The sequence below is a fragment of the Haliotis rufescens genome, unplaced genomic scaffold, assembly GCF_023055435.1.
Source record: "Haliotis rufescens isolate VD_foot unplaced genomic scaffold, xgHalRufe1.0.p SCAF_9, whole genome shotgun sequence".
NCBI classification, from domain to species: Eukaryota; Metazoa; Mollusca; class Gastropoda; order Lepetellida; family Haliotidae; genus Haliotis; species Haliotis rufescens.
The window spans coordinates 11382041-11396222 of record NW_025964383.1 but is presented as its reverse complement, the minus strand read 5'-3'; positions in this window follow the sequence as shown (position 1 = coordinate 11396222).

The following is a 14182-nucleotide window of genomic DNA, read 5'->3' as shown; positions in this document are numbered from 1 at the left end:
AAACTCATGTTTTTCTTTCGCAAATACATTAAATGTATTTATTCAAGTATCATGACACAAAATTTAACTAATTTTTACTTAATTCAACTATTTTACGGCGTTATTAAAATATTTCGCCCATGTTTTCGTCAGTCCCTTTCAAGCATCAACTAACTGTTTGCAAAGTATATTGTATCATGTGAAATATACTTTATATTATATCATTACATTACTATTTAAAAAGGGCTTCTTGGTTGGATGTTTCCTTTAGTTCTACAAATTTCACCTGTTTTACATATTGTAGCGATCTTTAATGAACCCGGCCTTACCTCTCAAAACGTTTTGCCAGTTTATCATACGAATTCATGTGCGTGTACTCAAATTCATTGGAGTTATTTTCCACAACATTAAATTTTAGTTAGTTTCTATTTCATTTCCCATTTTATGTCCCGTTGATACATCACACTGGGCAATTACGTGACACTAGGTATGCAATATACAGGTACGCGTGCGCGTACTTAAATGAAAAAAACTATTCGTCTTTTATTGCATAACGTTTGGCTGAATATCTTACATTCTAACGAAATCTCGAAATAATTATTTAATTACATGCGGTTTCGAACTGACCAGTAGGAATTATGTTTCAATGCGATTGAGGAAAACGTGAGTGAATATTGTGACACTAAAGCAACTTTTAACTGCATTGTCACTTTTGGTATGAAAATGGTAATAGTTAAGAAAAACGTAACAGCCTTCTTATGATAATTCTCATTTTCTCATTAGTACGTTGTGTCTAATTACAGTGTCGGCCTTATTTACAGGTGATTCTACAGTACTTGTTGTCGGTCAATTACAATCTGCCACATCACGCGTGAATAAACACTTATACAGGTGTTGCTGTGGGCAAATACCTAGCCTGTACATGTATATTTTTGTGGATACATGTATTACATATTTTCGTTGATGTGTGGATATATTAAGCACCATGACACAAAAAGTTTATGAAAGATGAATTTGTGCCTTGATATATATATTCAATGCGAACGAAGCTTGTATTTTCTCCGCGATCCTGATGAGTATCATCGTTTAATTGGTCATTCATTAAAAGTATGTTGTGAGGCGATATCAAAGGAGCCGCTCAATATACACAGTGTCGTCCGTTTCGCGTGAACTACCACCCTACCCTGTCAGTAAGAGTTATGTAACCGGTACACAAATATATTTGGTGCAATGTCAGTGTGGAAGGAGTTTGAATTAAGTCCGCCAGTGGCCACAGAAAGTATGGTACCAATCAACAAGGCCAATGCCGTACTAATAACCTAGTGACTCGCGTAACAACGGCTGTCAATATGTCTGCTACATCTACCATACCATCATCCCTGTCACAACTGGCGTATTAACGGCTTATTCAAAATATTAATTGTAGAAATGTCGTTACCAGACTAACGTACGTCGTATTCAGTCCTCAACTGGATGTTACATTCCTTATATCAGTTAACAGCCCTGTTTGTGAAAATATTTACTAGACATAAGATTTAATGACTAATAAAATCAATTGTAAGACCGCATAGACCATAAAACCGAATAAAATATGTCTTGGTATCATCACTTGTGTATTAGATGATGGCAATGACCGGAAATGTTATAACGTTAGATTAAGAAGGAGAAACATTAAAGTGTTTTACAATACTTGGAAACATGAGCAATAAGATGTAGCAACATAAACATGCATGGAATAGGGAAAAAGGATGAAAACAAATTGAAAAGGATTTTAATACAAAATTATCGAACTAAATAACTTGCCTGAACAGAAGGGGTACCCAAACTTGTTTGACAGTTATTCGTGTGTTGTAGACTGTCGAATGGGACTCATGTGTGTACGTAGGGTACGCATATCTATTGCAAGTTTTAGTACTCATACACTTTCTCTTTTTGTGTTTTGTTTGTTTGTTAGTTGTATAACGCCACACTTAGCAATATTTCAGCTGTATGACGGCGGTCTGTAAATAATCGAGTCTAGACCAGACAATCCAGTGATTGACATCATGTGCATCGATCCACGCAATTGGGATACGATGACATGCATGAACCAAGTCAGCGAGTCTGACCACCCGATCCCGGTAGTCGCTTCTTACGACAAGCGCTGTCGCCCTTTTACGCCAAGAATGGTTTGTTGAAGATCTTCACGGGTCTATTGAATGCAGGGATTTGTGTAAAGTCATTCAGACAGCATACAATGCCAACTAAAAAATTATACTCAGTGTCTCCGCAAAGTAATATAGTACGGTACTTAGAGTACATGTGAGATAATACTCAGATTAGGGAGATGTTTAATCCATATAACGTGTTATTATTCTACCTAACAATGTATTTAATGAAATGAATGCAAAACAAACTCAAAAGGTTTCATTGAAAAAACTACCCCTAGTCTTGACTTACAAAACAACTGCAACCCGACACAGATTAAACGCAACTTACAAACACAATCATAATCTGGTTAGTCTGTATCACTCAACGAGGCCGCTTACTCTGCCCACAGTATGACAGTATTGGGCAGTTCAGTAATTAGGAGCCAAATCCAGGCAGGTACGCTGGTCACACTTGACTGGTCTGACTGATGATTAGGTCGTCTGACAATTGGGAGTGAACCATAGCAAGAAGTATCTGCGAAACTATTTGCTCCTTTTATGGGACCGATTAGTTTTATTACCATGGGCCTCGGCACAAGCGTGGTGTTGGAAGACAAGTTGTACATGTACATCCGATATGGTGACTGTTTTTCGCTATTCATATTCTAAATACATTCATAATACCACAACATTTTAGTACTCCTTGAAACTTTACAATCACTTCAATATGTACAATAGATTGAACGAGAACACTTGATATATTGCAGATTATTAAATCATTGTCTCTATTATCAGCCGCTACGTTTGTATCGTTTGCATTGTACAAAGAAATATTTTATCTGTCCTTTTTCAGATTTAGCCTCAGAATGTGCTCATTCGAATTAGGAACGAAAATAATTGCTTATCATGAGTATATATGATACAGTTAAAAGTTACTTGTACACTGTAGACGTATTCACTTTAAAGTCGCATACGACCTTCGCGAGCGAGTTGAATGATCCAGGTTAATTGGAACGAAGTCTAGAAAGGGTTATAAAGTTTTGTATTTGGTAATGTGTAGGTTTGTTAAATATAATTTTTTAAATTCCTTTTATTTCAATGTGTAAAAACATAACTATGCTCTTAAAAACAGAGCTGACTTGATGGGAGATAGCCACCTCAGATTGTCTGTTGGACACGGTTTAACCTTACTGTGTCCTCACCCTGGTTGTTGTTACCGTTGTTATAAGCGATTAAGAGCTACGGCTCATTGCATTTTTGGTTACAGTCTGTATCACTAAAGTGGACATGTGCAGGTGAACTCTGTTCAATTAGTATATGAAATGCCCCAAAATGTGAACTCCAGACAATAATAACCTGAGGGTAAATCCACGTGCGTCTGCCTTTCCCCTCGTTCACCTTCGAAATCCTTGATTATTATATCATGCCAGAGTTCTGAAATTCAGTGACAATGTTGCTGAACAGTAGAATCTGATGGACGTTTTGTGCAGAACCTGTTTCACACTATGGGTTCCAGGACCACTAACACTCTGAGCTGAAAAAGTTTGGTCCTAACCGCACCCAACATCTACAAGTTTGTAAGCTTGTAGACATCATTAAGAAGTAATTAACAGTCCCATGCTGAGACCTTTCTCAAAATTCAGACCGGTGGCAGGCTGCCAACAAAGAGAAGAAAATATCGCAACCCCGACACGAGTGTGCTCAGTCAAACAATGAACTTACTACCGGCAGAAAACAACTCCAGTTGAGTATGCCGATGCTGTATCTCAGCCGTGTTGGACTGAAAATTTAAATATGCTAATTAAATCCAAAATCGTATAAATATTTTTAATAGAAACCGTATCTTAATTTGTTCTTGCACTGCATCATATCGTGTATTTCATCTGTATATGTGTAATGTGTATATGTATCCATGACTACACTTATACCGCATATTCTGCAACAGACTATTATTAATCACCTTATTATTGTCTCTCCATTTACCATGGCTGACTGCACTAATACCCTTTTAACAGTGGACACCGATATCAGTATACATGTAGGCTTTTTGTTCCAGAAGGAATATGCAGGAAATTATATGTAACAATTAACTGTGTACTAATTACATGTTTGTATGTTATCAGTTTTACGTTCTGAGATACAGTGATGTAAGCATCTTCTAAAATCTTCTAAAAATATAATAAAATACATAACTCTCTGCCTTAATTTTTTGTGGAAATCATTCGATCAAGTATAAATGACTGCGTGACAAGACGAATCAACTATTTATACCCGATAAAAGAAACTGCCGTATTTTAGGAACAGTGCTATAACAAGACATTTGAAATTTCTAACAAGCAGATACATTAGATACAGTGACTAGACTACAGGTACGTAATCCGTATCAATCAAAGGAGTAAAAAAAATGAAAATCATATCTGTCGGAGACCTACCAAATTACCAAGTTTTATCATTACTATATTTATTACAATGCAAATACTTTAGTGATACATTTTTTAGAGGAGAGGGCATACACACAAGTATATTGCTTCCGTGTGTGAATGCAGGTTGTACTTGGTATCTAAGTTCTCAGTTTCATACCGGTTGTATAACTGAATTTGTATATGGAACCATGCGTACAGCATGACAATTACTTGCTATTCGTCAGTTTACAACACACATAACACGGTCAAACAATTTTAGGCACCGCTTTTGCGAGTTATTTAGTACAATAATGTTTTATTAAAATCTATTTCAATTTGTTTTCACCATTTTCCCTATTGACAGTCGTTGTTGCGTGCGTCACTAGGTAATTAGTACGGATTGACCTTGTTTATTGTTTCTATACTTTGAGGATTTCTGTGGCAAGTGGCGGACGTAATTCAAACTCCTTCCGCACTGACACCGCATCAAATATATTTGTGTACCAATTACATAACTCTAATGGACAGGGTGGGGTGGTAGTTCACCGGACGACACTGTGTATATTGGGCGGCTCCTTTGATACGTTTATTGAATGACCCCATTAAACGATGATACACATCTCGATGAATATATCAAGGCACTAATTTATCTTTCATAAACATTTTTTTGTCTTTGTGCTTAATATATCCACATATCAACGAACATTTATAAAACATGTATCCTAAAAAAAATAAACATTTTCAGACTAGGTATTTGCCCACAGCAACACCTGCATAACTGTTTATTCACGCGTGGTGTGGTAGATCGTAACTGACCGACAACAAGTACTGTAGAATCACCTGTAAATAAGGCCGACACTGTAATTAGATACAACGTACTAATGAGAATTATCATAAGAAGGCTGTTGTTTTTTCTGAACTGTTACCATTTTCATACCAAAAGTGACAATGCAGTTAAAAGTTGCTTTAGTGTCACAATATTCACTCACGTTTTCCTCAATCGCATTGAAACATAATTCCTACTGGTCAGTTCGAAACCGCATGTAATTAAATATTTATTACGAGATTTCGTTAGAATGTAAGATATTCAGCCAAACGTTATGCAATAAAAGACGAATAGTTTTTTTCATTAAAGTACGCGCACGCGTACCTGTATATTGCATACTTAGTGTCACGTAATTGCCCAGTGTGATGTATCAACGGGACATAAAATGGGAAATGAAATAGAAACTAACTAAAATTTAATGTTGTGGAAAATAACTCCAATGAATTTGAGTACACGCACATGAATTCGTATGATAAACTGGCAAAACGTTTTGAGAGGTAAGGCCGGGTTCATTAAAGATCGCTACAATATGTAAAACAGGTGAAATTTGTAGATCTAAAGGAAACATCCAACCAAAAGCCCTTTTAAAAAAGTAATGTAATGATATAATATAAAGTATATTTCACATGATACAATATACTTTGCAAAGAGTAAGTTGATGCTTGAAAGGGACTGACGAAAACATGGGCGAAATATTTTAAAAACGCCGTAAAATAGTTGAATTAAGTAAAAATTAGTTAAATTTTGTGTCATGATACTTGAATAAATACATTTAATGTATTTGCGAAAGAAAAACATGAGTTTTGAGTAAAGAAACATGTTCTCGCCCATGGGCCAAACCTTTTTCTCGCCCATGGGCGAAATATTTCAATATCGCTATAAAATCGTTGAATTAAGTTAAAATGAGTTAAATTTTGTGTCATGATACTTCAATAAATACATTAAATGTATTTGCGAAACAAAAACATGAGTTTTAAGTAAAGGAACATATTCTCGCCCATGGGCCTGCCCATGGGCCAAACCTTTTTCTCGCCCATGGGCGAAATATTTCAATATCGCTATAAAATCGTTGAATTAAGTTAAAATGAGTTAAATTTTGTGTCATGATACTTCAATAAATACATTTAATGTATTTGCGAAACAAAATCATGAGTTTTAAGTAAAGGAACATGTTCTCGCCCATGGGCCTGCCCATGGGCCTACCCATGGGCCAGACTTCGCCCATGGGCAGGCCCATGGGCCACACTTCGCCCATGGGCAGGCCCATGGTCGACATAGTCTAAATATTGAGTTTTTAAACAATTTTTTTTTCATTTTTTCTTCCTTGGTATGTTCCCATGAAAACGGCATGTTTAATTTTGTAAATACCTTTAACCGAGACTGGGCAAAGAGCGTAGAGTTTCTGGACTTTTGGGTTTCCAGAATTAAAATGGGACGTGTTAATTGTAATGTTAACCCGTCAGATTAATTTTAGATGCGTGATTATTGGAGGTCAAGGAAGAAGGGAAATTCTGATTTACCAAGCAAGAAATCCATGGTTTTGGCGGCTCTCTTCTCGACGTTTTCCTTCTCGTAAATGCGCTGAAAATATAACAAATATTTGCTTGTCATGGTCTGCCTTCATTAATGTGTGTGTTCAATAATTCGCTGATGAACGTTTACTTTCTATGTTGAGAATAAGCCATTTATATAGAGACCACTCACTAACTCACTCTTCACTCACTCACTCACTCACTGACTCAAAACGAAGGAAAGGAGGTCATTGCATTAACTAAGCATCTCCTGTAAAATGTTTTAAGTAATTAATGTGATGACATCTTGTGATTTCATCTTTATAACACAATTCTGAATATAAGGGTAGAAGGTATCGATACGCGTAGGTTAATAAACAAACCGATTTCAAGCTTTTGATTTCAGCATTCAGCTGGTCTGTAATCAGTTTAAGGCTTTCAATATGTTTCTCATCTGCATCAATTTTCGTCTTCAGTTCTGCAATGTCCTGCAACAAAAATCTTCAACATGATGTAACCTGACAGTAGAGTGAATTCTAGTGAATGTCTGAAGCAGTAAATGATTATGTCGTTCGGAAAATATCGAGCACTGTAGTGGCCAATCTGCACCCGAAGTTTGAGTTAGAGTTACCTCCCTTGTTTGTTGTTGACATGAGAAGAGGTTGGTGGTCAAGAATTTCTGTGACTTGCTGTAAAAGGCTGGCTGTACCGTAATACGAGCAATACTATGATGATACGAGGTCTTGAACGACCTGACTTGTGTCTTATCTACTTGCATATTGCAGATGGGATACCTATCTGAAAACGTCAAAAGCTCTGCAGCTTCCAACAACACTAGTGATTGAAGTACGGAGCCCATGAGTCCATCGAAATATGTCATAGGGCCAGTTACTCATTATATCTGCCACTGTATTGACTCATTCTATTACCTGCATTTTGTGCTTGTTAAACTAGAGCTACAATTTATTAATTACTTTTTTATCTTGTGCAGTTATTTACTGATTTCACAAATTAGTATTATATGAACCGATTTCTTGGCTAATCACCTCATACTAAGATAATATGACAAAAAAAAGAAGTTAATGAACTGTTGCTCTCTCTCTCTCTCTAATTGATAAACCAAATCATGACTGTTCAGATAAATTTCCAGCCATTATGTATCACCACTGACTATACTCACCATTCTGTGTTTCATTTCCAAGTCGGCAATAAAGTCATATGTCTGCGTATCCTTGTCTGAAACAAAGACAAACGGATATGACATGATCCAAAGGTTAACATGGCTGGTCTAAGAACTGGAAAATTGACAATTTTACAACAATGCATTACTTATCATCAAACAAACCTGATCTCAAATTGTATAACCATGTGAAAGAGGTTGTAAGAGAATGCGCCACGATCGAATGACCAACAGATATTTTCACATATGAATACCTTTAACACATTCTCCATCCATTTCACACGTCAAAATGGTACCAAATCCTGATATACATGATTTAAGTTTTGACAGGCTGCTGGTGTTGTAGATAGCTGTAGGTACGTCATGCGTTTGTGGTATACCGGTGTCCAGGCATATCTGCGTCATCGTCCCTACACAACTCTCGAGATCCAGGATGTCTGACTTTGAGGCATAGAGGAGGACTTTGGCGATATAGTCTAAAACCCCAGTGCTTGTCTTCCAATCTTCTGCACAGGTAGTTAGACGATCATGTAGAGCTTCTTTGGTCCCCGTCGTATGACTTTCAAGATCGACCAGAAGTTCCTTCTCTCTTTGGTCAAGTTGTGATCTCAGTGCTTGGAATGTGTGGCCGATACTTTCTTTCAAAGTGTAGTGTGTTCTGTCGGTGGATTCGCTTCCTTGCTTGATGCTCTCCATGTGTGATTGCTGGCGAGCCTGTAACTTTGAAAGAGCATTCTTATGATCATACAAATATTTTGTTACAGTATCAGCAACAGAATCAATCGTCTCAACGTGGTGGTCAGCATGGTCTTCAATCCTACACCTTGCACACAGTAACTTCTTGCAGCTTTTATCAAACAGATAAATTGGATGGCATTTATGAATACTGCACAAGGTCGGAATGTTCGAGAGAGTCGGTTCCATGTCACTGAAGTTTTGAAGTACATGTTTCCTGGTAAGTTTGACGCTGCTGTGCATGTTCTGGCAGGATTCACAGAGGAAGTCTTCGCACTCCTGACACCAACACACAGCCTGGTTGCCGTCATCGTTATTTGTACAGAGGAGCTCACTGGGGCGATGCTTGACTGTCAGATGGAATATTTGTTTCTGTCTGACTGCATCCTTCTGGAGACGCGTGTCTGTGAAGTTGACCCCCCTCTGACATGCAGAGCATGATATCACACCACCAGCTGCAGATGTCAAGCATGTCTCACACACTGCGTGTAGACAGGGCAGTAAGTAAGGAACTGGTCCTTTCAGGGTAAACTGCTGCTTACACACAGAACACTTCGGGAAGATGTCCATTCTGAAAGACAGAAGCCTTAAAACATAGACTGTTTTCAATCAATGTAGTGATATGTATACCATCTTGACATCTAACCATCATGTATATTACAATATTACAAAGTTATCCTTGGTTGTTTACATAAATGTGACAACTTGTAAACTTAAATTTATCTCAAAACCATTATATCAACCAAATTATGGGACGTAGAACAGCCTACTGATACCACATGCATTATTTGTGAAGCCCCTTTTAATTAATTGTGTCTTGATATTGTTCAATTGTGCTTTTCTTGTGCCCCCCCCCCCCCCCCCCCCCCAACACACACATAGAGCTGTACCTACTTATCTCAAACCAAACATGACTGCATACATTAAAATGATTGAATCCTCGACATTCAGCTATGCAGGTAGTGAGATCAAACAATACCTTTTCAATAATACCCTCACCGTACTACTCCATGTGTACACATACCAACTGAGTGAAATGAATAAAGATGGCCGTCAAGGTTCACAGCATACTGGGAATGATGTACCACATGACTACATGTTGTCTTCAAACAGTAATCAGACAAAGCCATATAAAACATGGAAACCATTTACCAAAAAGAAAGTAGGACTGCGCTTCAGTCGCATGAGACCACTATCCAGGCGACAATCATCATTACATCCAATGACATGTGCGTGTTTATAACGTTAGTCAACTCGGTGATATCTGTCAAGCTACTATATTACACCGGCACATAGGTGGACGTGGCTATTTAACTAATTAGTTAGTTATTTGATCACCCATGTGAACCAAAGTGTATATCGATGTCAACAATGTTCATGTTAGTTACCAACGTCCGTAACGGAATCTATGTATATATGTTGGAGCGGCTATTCTGTAAATGTGTAAACGTGTAAAATATGTCTTACTGGCTTGATATTCCGGTCCAACCGTTCCAACCTTGCTGTTCTGGCAACATCAATATTAGCAAATAACTTATTCTGAATGAAAATAATATTATGATAAAGTATGGCTATTTTATGCTCCATGTATGTGTTACACCAAAGGCAACTCCGCAGACACTGCTTGTGAACCGAAACGCATGAGGTAAAATCAATTGTTTTGGGAGATTTGTCAGTAGTCATTGTGCTGAAGCCTCTTGTGCTCGTTAATCTATCAAAAAGTACCTTCTATCACCCGCATTGTTTATATCCACCTGTGTGTCCAATTTTGGTATGCATGGAACCTACTCACTCGCATTTATCAGTCTAACATTTACAGGTTCTGTGTCATGGTGTGGGGGAACCGACTATGTATATGTTTATGTAATTGTACAATACACAAATCAGGGTAGTATTAACTTCTGTTAACAACATATGAAAATCGAAAATATATTTAAATACAGATATAATTTTATGCCAACAGATAACAATCTTATGAAATATGAGATATCGACATATTTTTCTATTATATTTTTTTAGGAAACATATTTTTGAAATATACTCAAAAGCAAACGTTTTGTGATGTGAATATTTATTTCACTTTACAAATATTATTTTTCAACCAGAAGTATTTAAGCAATTCGACAATAAAAGGCAAGAAATGGATTTCCGTACCATGGTCACTGTAAGCAATCTTCGGAATAACAGAGTTATACCTCTTTTGAGCGATCTGAAGAAATTTCACTATGCCGAACCTAAATGCAAATGACAGAGGGCGTGCCGTTTGTTTGGTTATATTCAGTGCATTGAAGTCATAAAAAATAAACACCCCAGAGACACGTGTCAACGTGCGTGTCACCAATTGAACATGTCTGAGGTGTTCTTGGGAAGCCTTCCAAATAAGGCACCAATATTGAAGGAATTCGACCAATCTTGCCTCAGATGCGGAATGCGATTCCCTGGAGCTTTTTTCAACAATTAGTGACTTCAGTGTAGTGGCCTGTAATGTTGGCACACTAAACAACTGACAGTGTGAACTTGCCTGAGACCACCCAAGTATGACATGACTCAAGTGATAGTTTGGCCATAGTTTCTAGTGGCCGATGCGTGATTGAATTACGGAGTTGTCTTTCTCTGCTTTTCACACGCTGTTACTGCCGATTTCTTGTGACGCTCGAGCTTCCTTAGTATCCTTGGATTCTTACATTCTGTGTTGTGCATGTATATCGATTCTATATGATTGTAATGCAATTTGGTGACGTATTAGAGCAATTGTACAGAATATGCATCCTGTGTTCCTGGTATGTTTTCCACAAGTATGACAGGAGCGATCGTTTTAAGGATTGTTTCTCATTTACAGTTCGTGTGAGAACATAAAGACATTCGTGTCAAAAGTTTATTCCTGCTACAAAATCACGTGGATACATGAAATTGTGTCTGTGTTACTTAATGCGTCTCATATAGCACGCCTTACATGTGTTTAACCTTCTACCGAGTTTCTTCATGTTTCCAACTGTGTTGGACCACAGGTAAAACCAAAGGGGGATAATTCTCTAAAGTTACCGAAAAAACATAAAATTGCTATTCAGTGGCAGCTTAAATTAAAACGGAACATGATTCCAGGTATTATCAACGTTTCGGGTACCACAGATATTTTTTTTTCACGTAATATAGTTCCATCCATGGCTGTCATGTTTCACCCATTCTCTTTAAGTTTTTGTATGTGACAATAAATTTTGTTTTTGTTTACATGTTTTTTTTAATACTGATATGAAAGGAAAAATGCTTGATCACTTTTGACTCGGAATGAATGACATGAAAACGAATTGAAAATTTTCTCGCATGATAAAGAATGATGGACGAGTGAGTTAGTGAAAATGAGTGTACAAATGATAGTGGCAGTTCCAGCAGCAACTTCGGGGATTACAGCACTACCCAAAAATGAAGAGGTCAGTGTATGATGTGACCACCATTTGCACGAAGACATGCGTAAATCGGCGAGACACTGAATCTCAAGACCACTCATGGAGGCATCTGTAATGTTTCTTCATTCCTCTTTCTAAGGTCAAGGAGGGTTGGTTGGTTGGTTTGTTGTTTTACGCCGCACTCAGCAGTATTCCAGCGCTATGACGGCGGTCTGTTAATAATCGAATCTGGACCAGACAATCATGTGATTGATATCATGAGCATCTTACGACAAGCATAGTCGCCTTTTACGGCAAGCATGGGTTGCTGAAGACCTATTCTTCCCCCGATCTTCACAGAGTTCAAGGAGGGAACGTCTGTGGCTGATACGTGGGCACGGGTGGCCCAGTCGTCTAAGGCGCCGCGATTCGCTGTGCAGAGTTGCGTCCCCTTGACACACCAGAAACCCATGATTGTGGGTTCGAATCCTGGTTCACCACGATTATGTTTCTAGGTTTGTCAGCACCATACCCGTGCCCGTGGGTTTCACCGAAGTGGTAAACGTCTGAGACCTGCATCACTTCGGGCTTTCCTCCCACATTAAACTGACATGACGTGATATAACTGGAATAATGTTAAAAGCGGGGTTAAACCCAACTCACTCACTCACTCACTGTGGCTGATAGGTTGTCCGAGGCAATCCGACATGTTTCCTGCCTGGTTCATATCAGGGGAAACTGCAAGCCATTCCAAAACAATAATGATGGTCTGTGAACTTTACCTGTATGATTTATGCAGTGTGTGGGCAGGCGTTATTATGCTAAAATCCTCCCAGGTGTGGCGGCAGTAGAGGCCACATATCATTGACCACATGACGTTGAGCATTCAAGTTACCATTAATGACGATGATGACACTCCTAAAATGTACATTAATCAACACACTGCCTTCTCAAAAAAACTCATGAACACCCTCATGAACACAAGCGTCAGCAAATTTGTTGTGTCGTCTTCTCTTCCATCCACAATATACGCAGAAACAGGACTCGCTACTTATGGGTTTATTTTGTATGAAGTGGATTCATCGAAAGAAATTACTAAAGTCTTCTCCAATGCTGTCGGCCCGAAACGATCATTGGGTACGAACGAGGCGGGCTGTTTGTCAAAAAGGTTGTCAAGAGTTGGGCAATAGTCGTTTTGTGCACACGAAAACGGCTTGCGACAGCTGTCTGGCTCAAAACAGCCAGTAACGTTCCAAGAACTTGGTTCCTCTTCCCTTCCTCTCCTCATGTGCTGGATGCCTACGAGGTGTCATTACATTTGACATGGCCTTTTATGCTTAAACATTCAGGGAATACATGAAATACCATAGTGTTTTTAAACATCATTAAACGTTAGTTTTTTGATGGTCAAGTCCATCTTGAATGACTGACGACATAGCTGTATTTTATTATCTCATGCTTAAATACCCCAAACAACTTAATTTCATTTTGATTTGTTATTAAGACAAATATGTAAAAAAATCGAATATGCCTTTTCAAAGTGAGTCAGACATGTACCTCTCCGCCTATAACATGAGGATGCAGTTATGATCTCCATCAATGTGCTGATCAACTAAGGGGACGCGAAAAGGTCACTGTATCTTGCCCTTCCAATGTAACCAACCCCAAAGATTTAAAACTGAACAAACCCGTGATACAAGTTAAAATAGGAATTGTAACGAACATCATTTTGGTCACAGATGTGTCAAATTTGGAAATGCCATCTATCTGTATCTGCCATATACGTTTTGAAAGCTGATCTATAGCCTAGAATATTGTAATCCCGATTAAAAGTTTCAGAAGACCTTATTTGCCAATGGCACAAGATGAGATTTAAGTCGGTTCAAGATTCGTTTCCTCTCACTCTACTGGAGATCTGGCCAGAAATGTATGAGAATATTCTGTTGTGTCATGAAGTCACGTGACTAAACGTACGACAGGAGGCTGCATGACCTCCTGTTGAATGTGACGTGGTGCCCATTCACCTCCAACAGGATT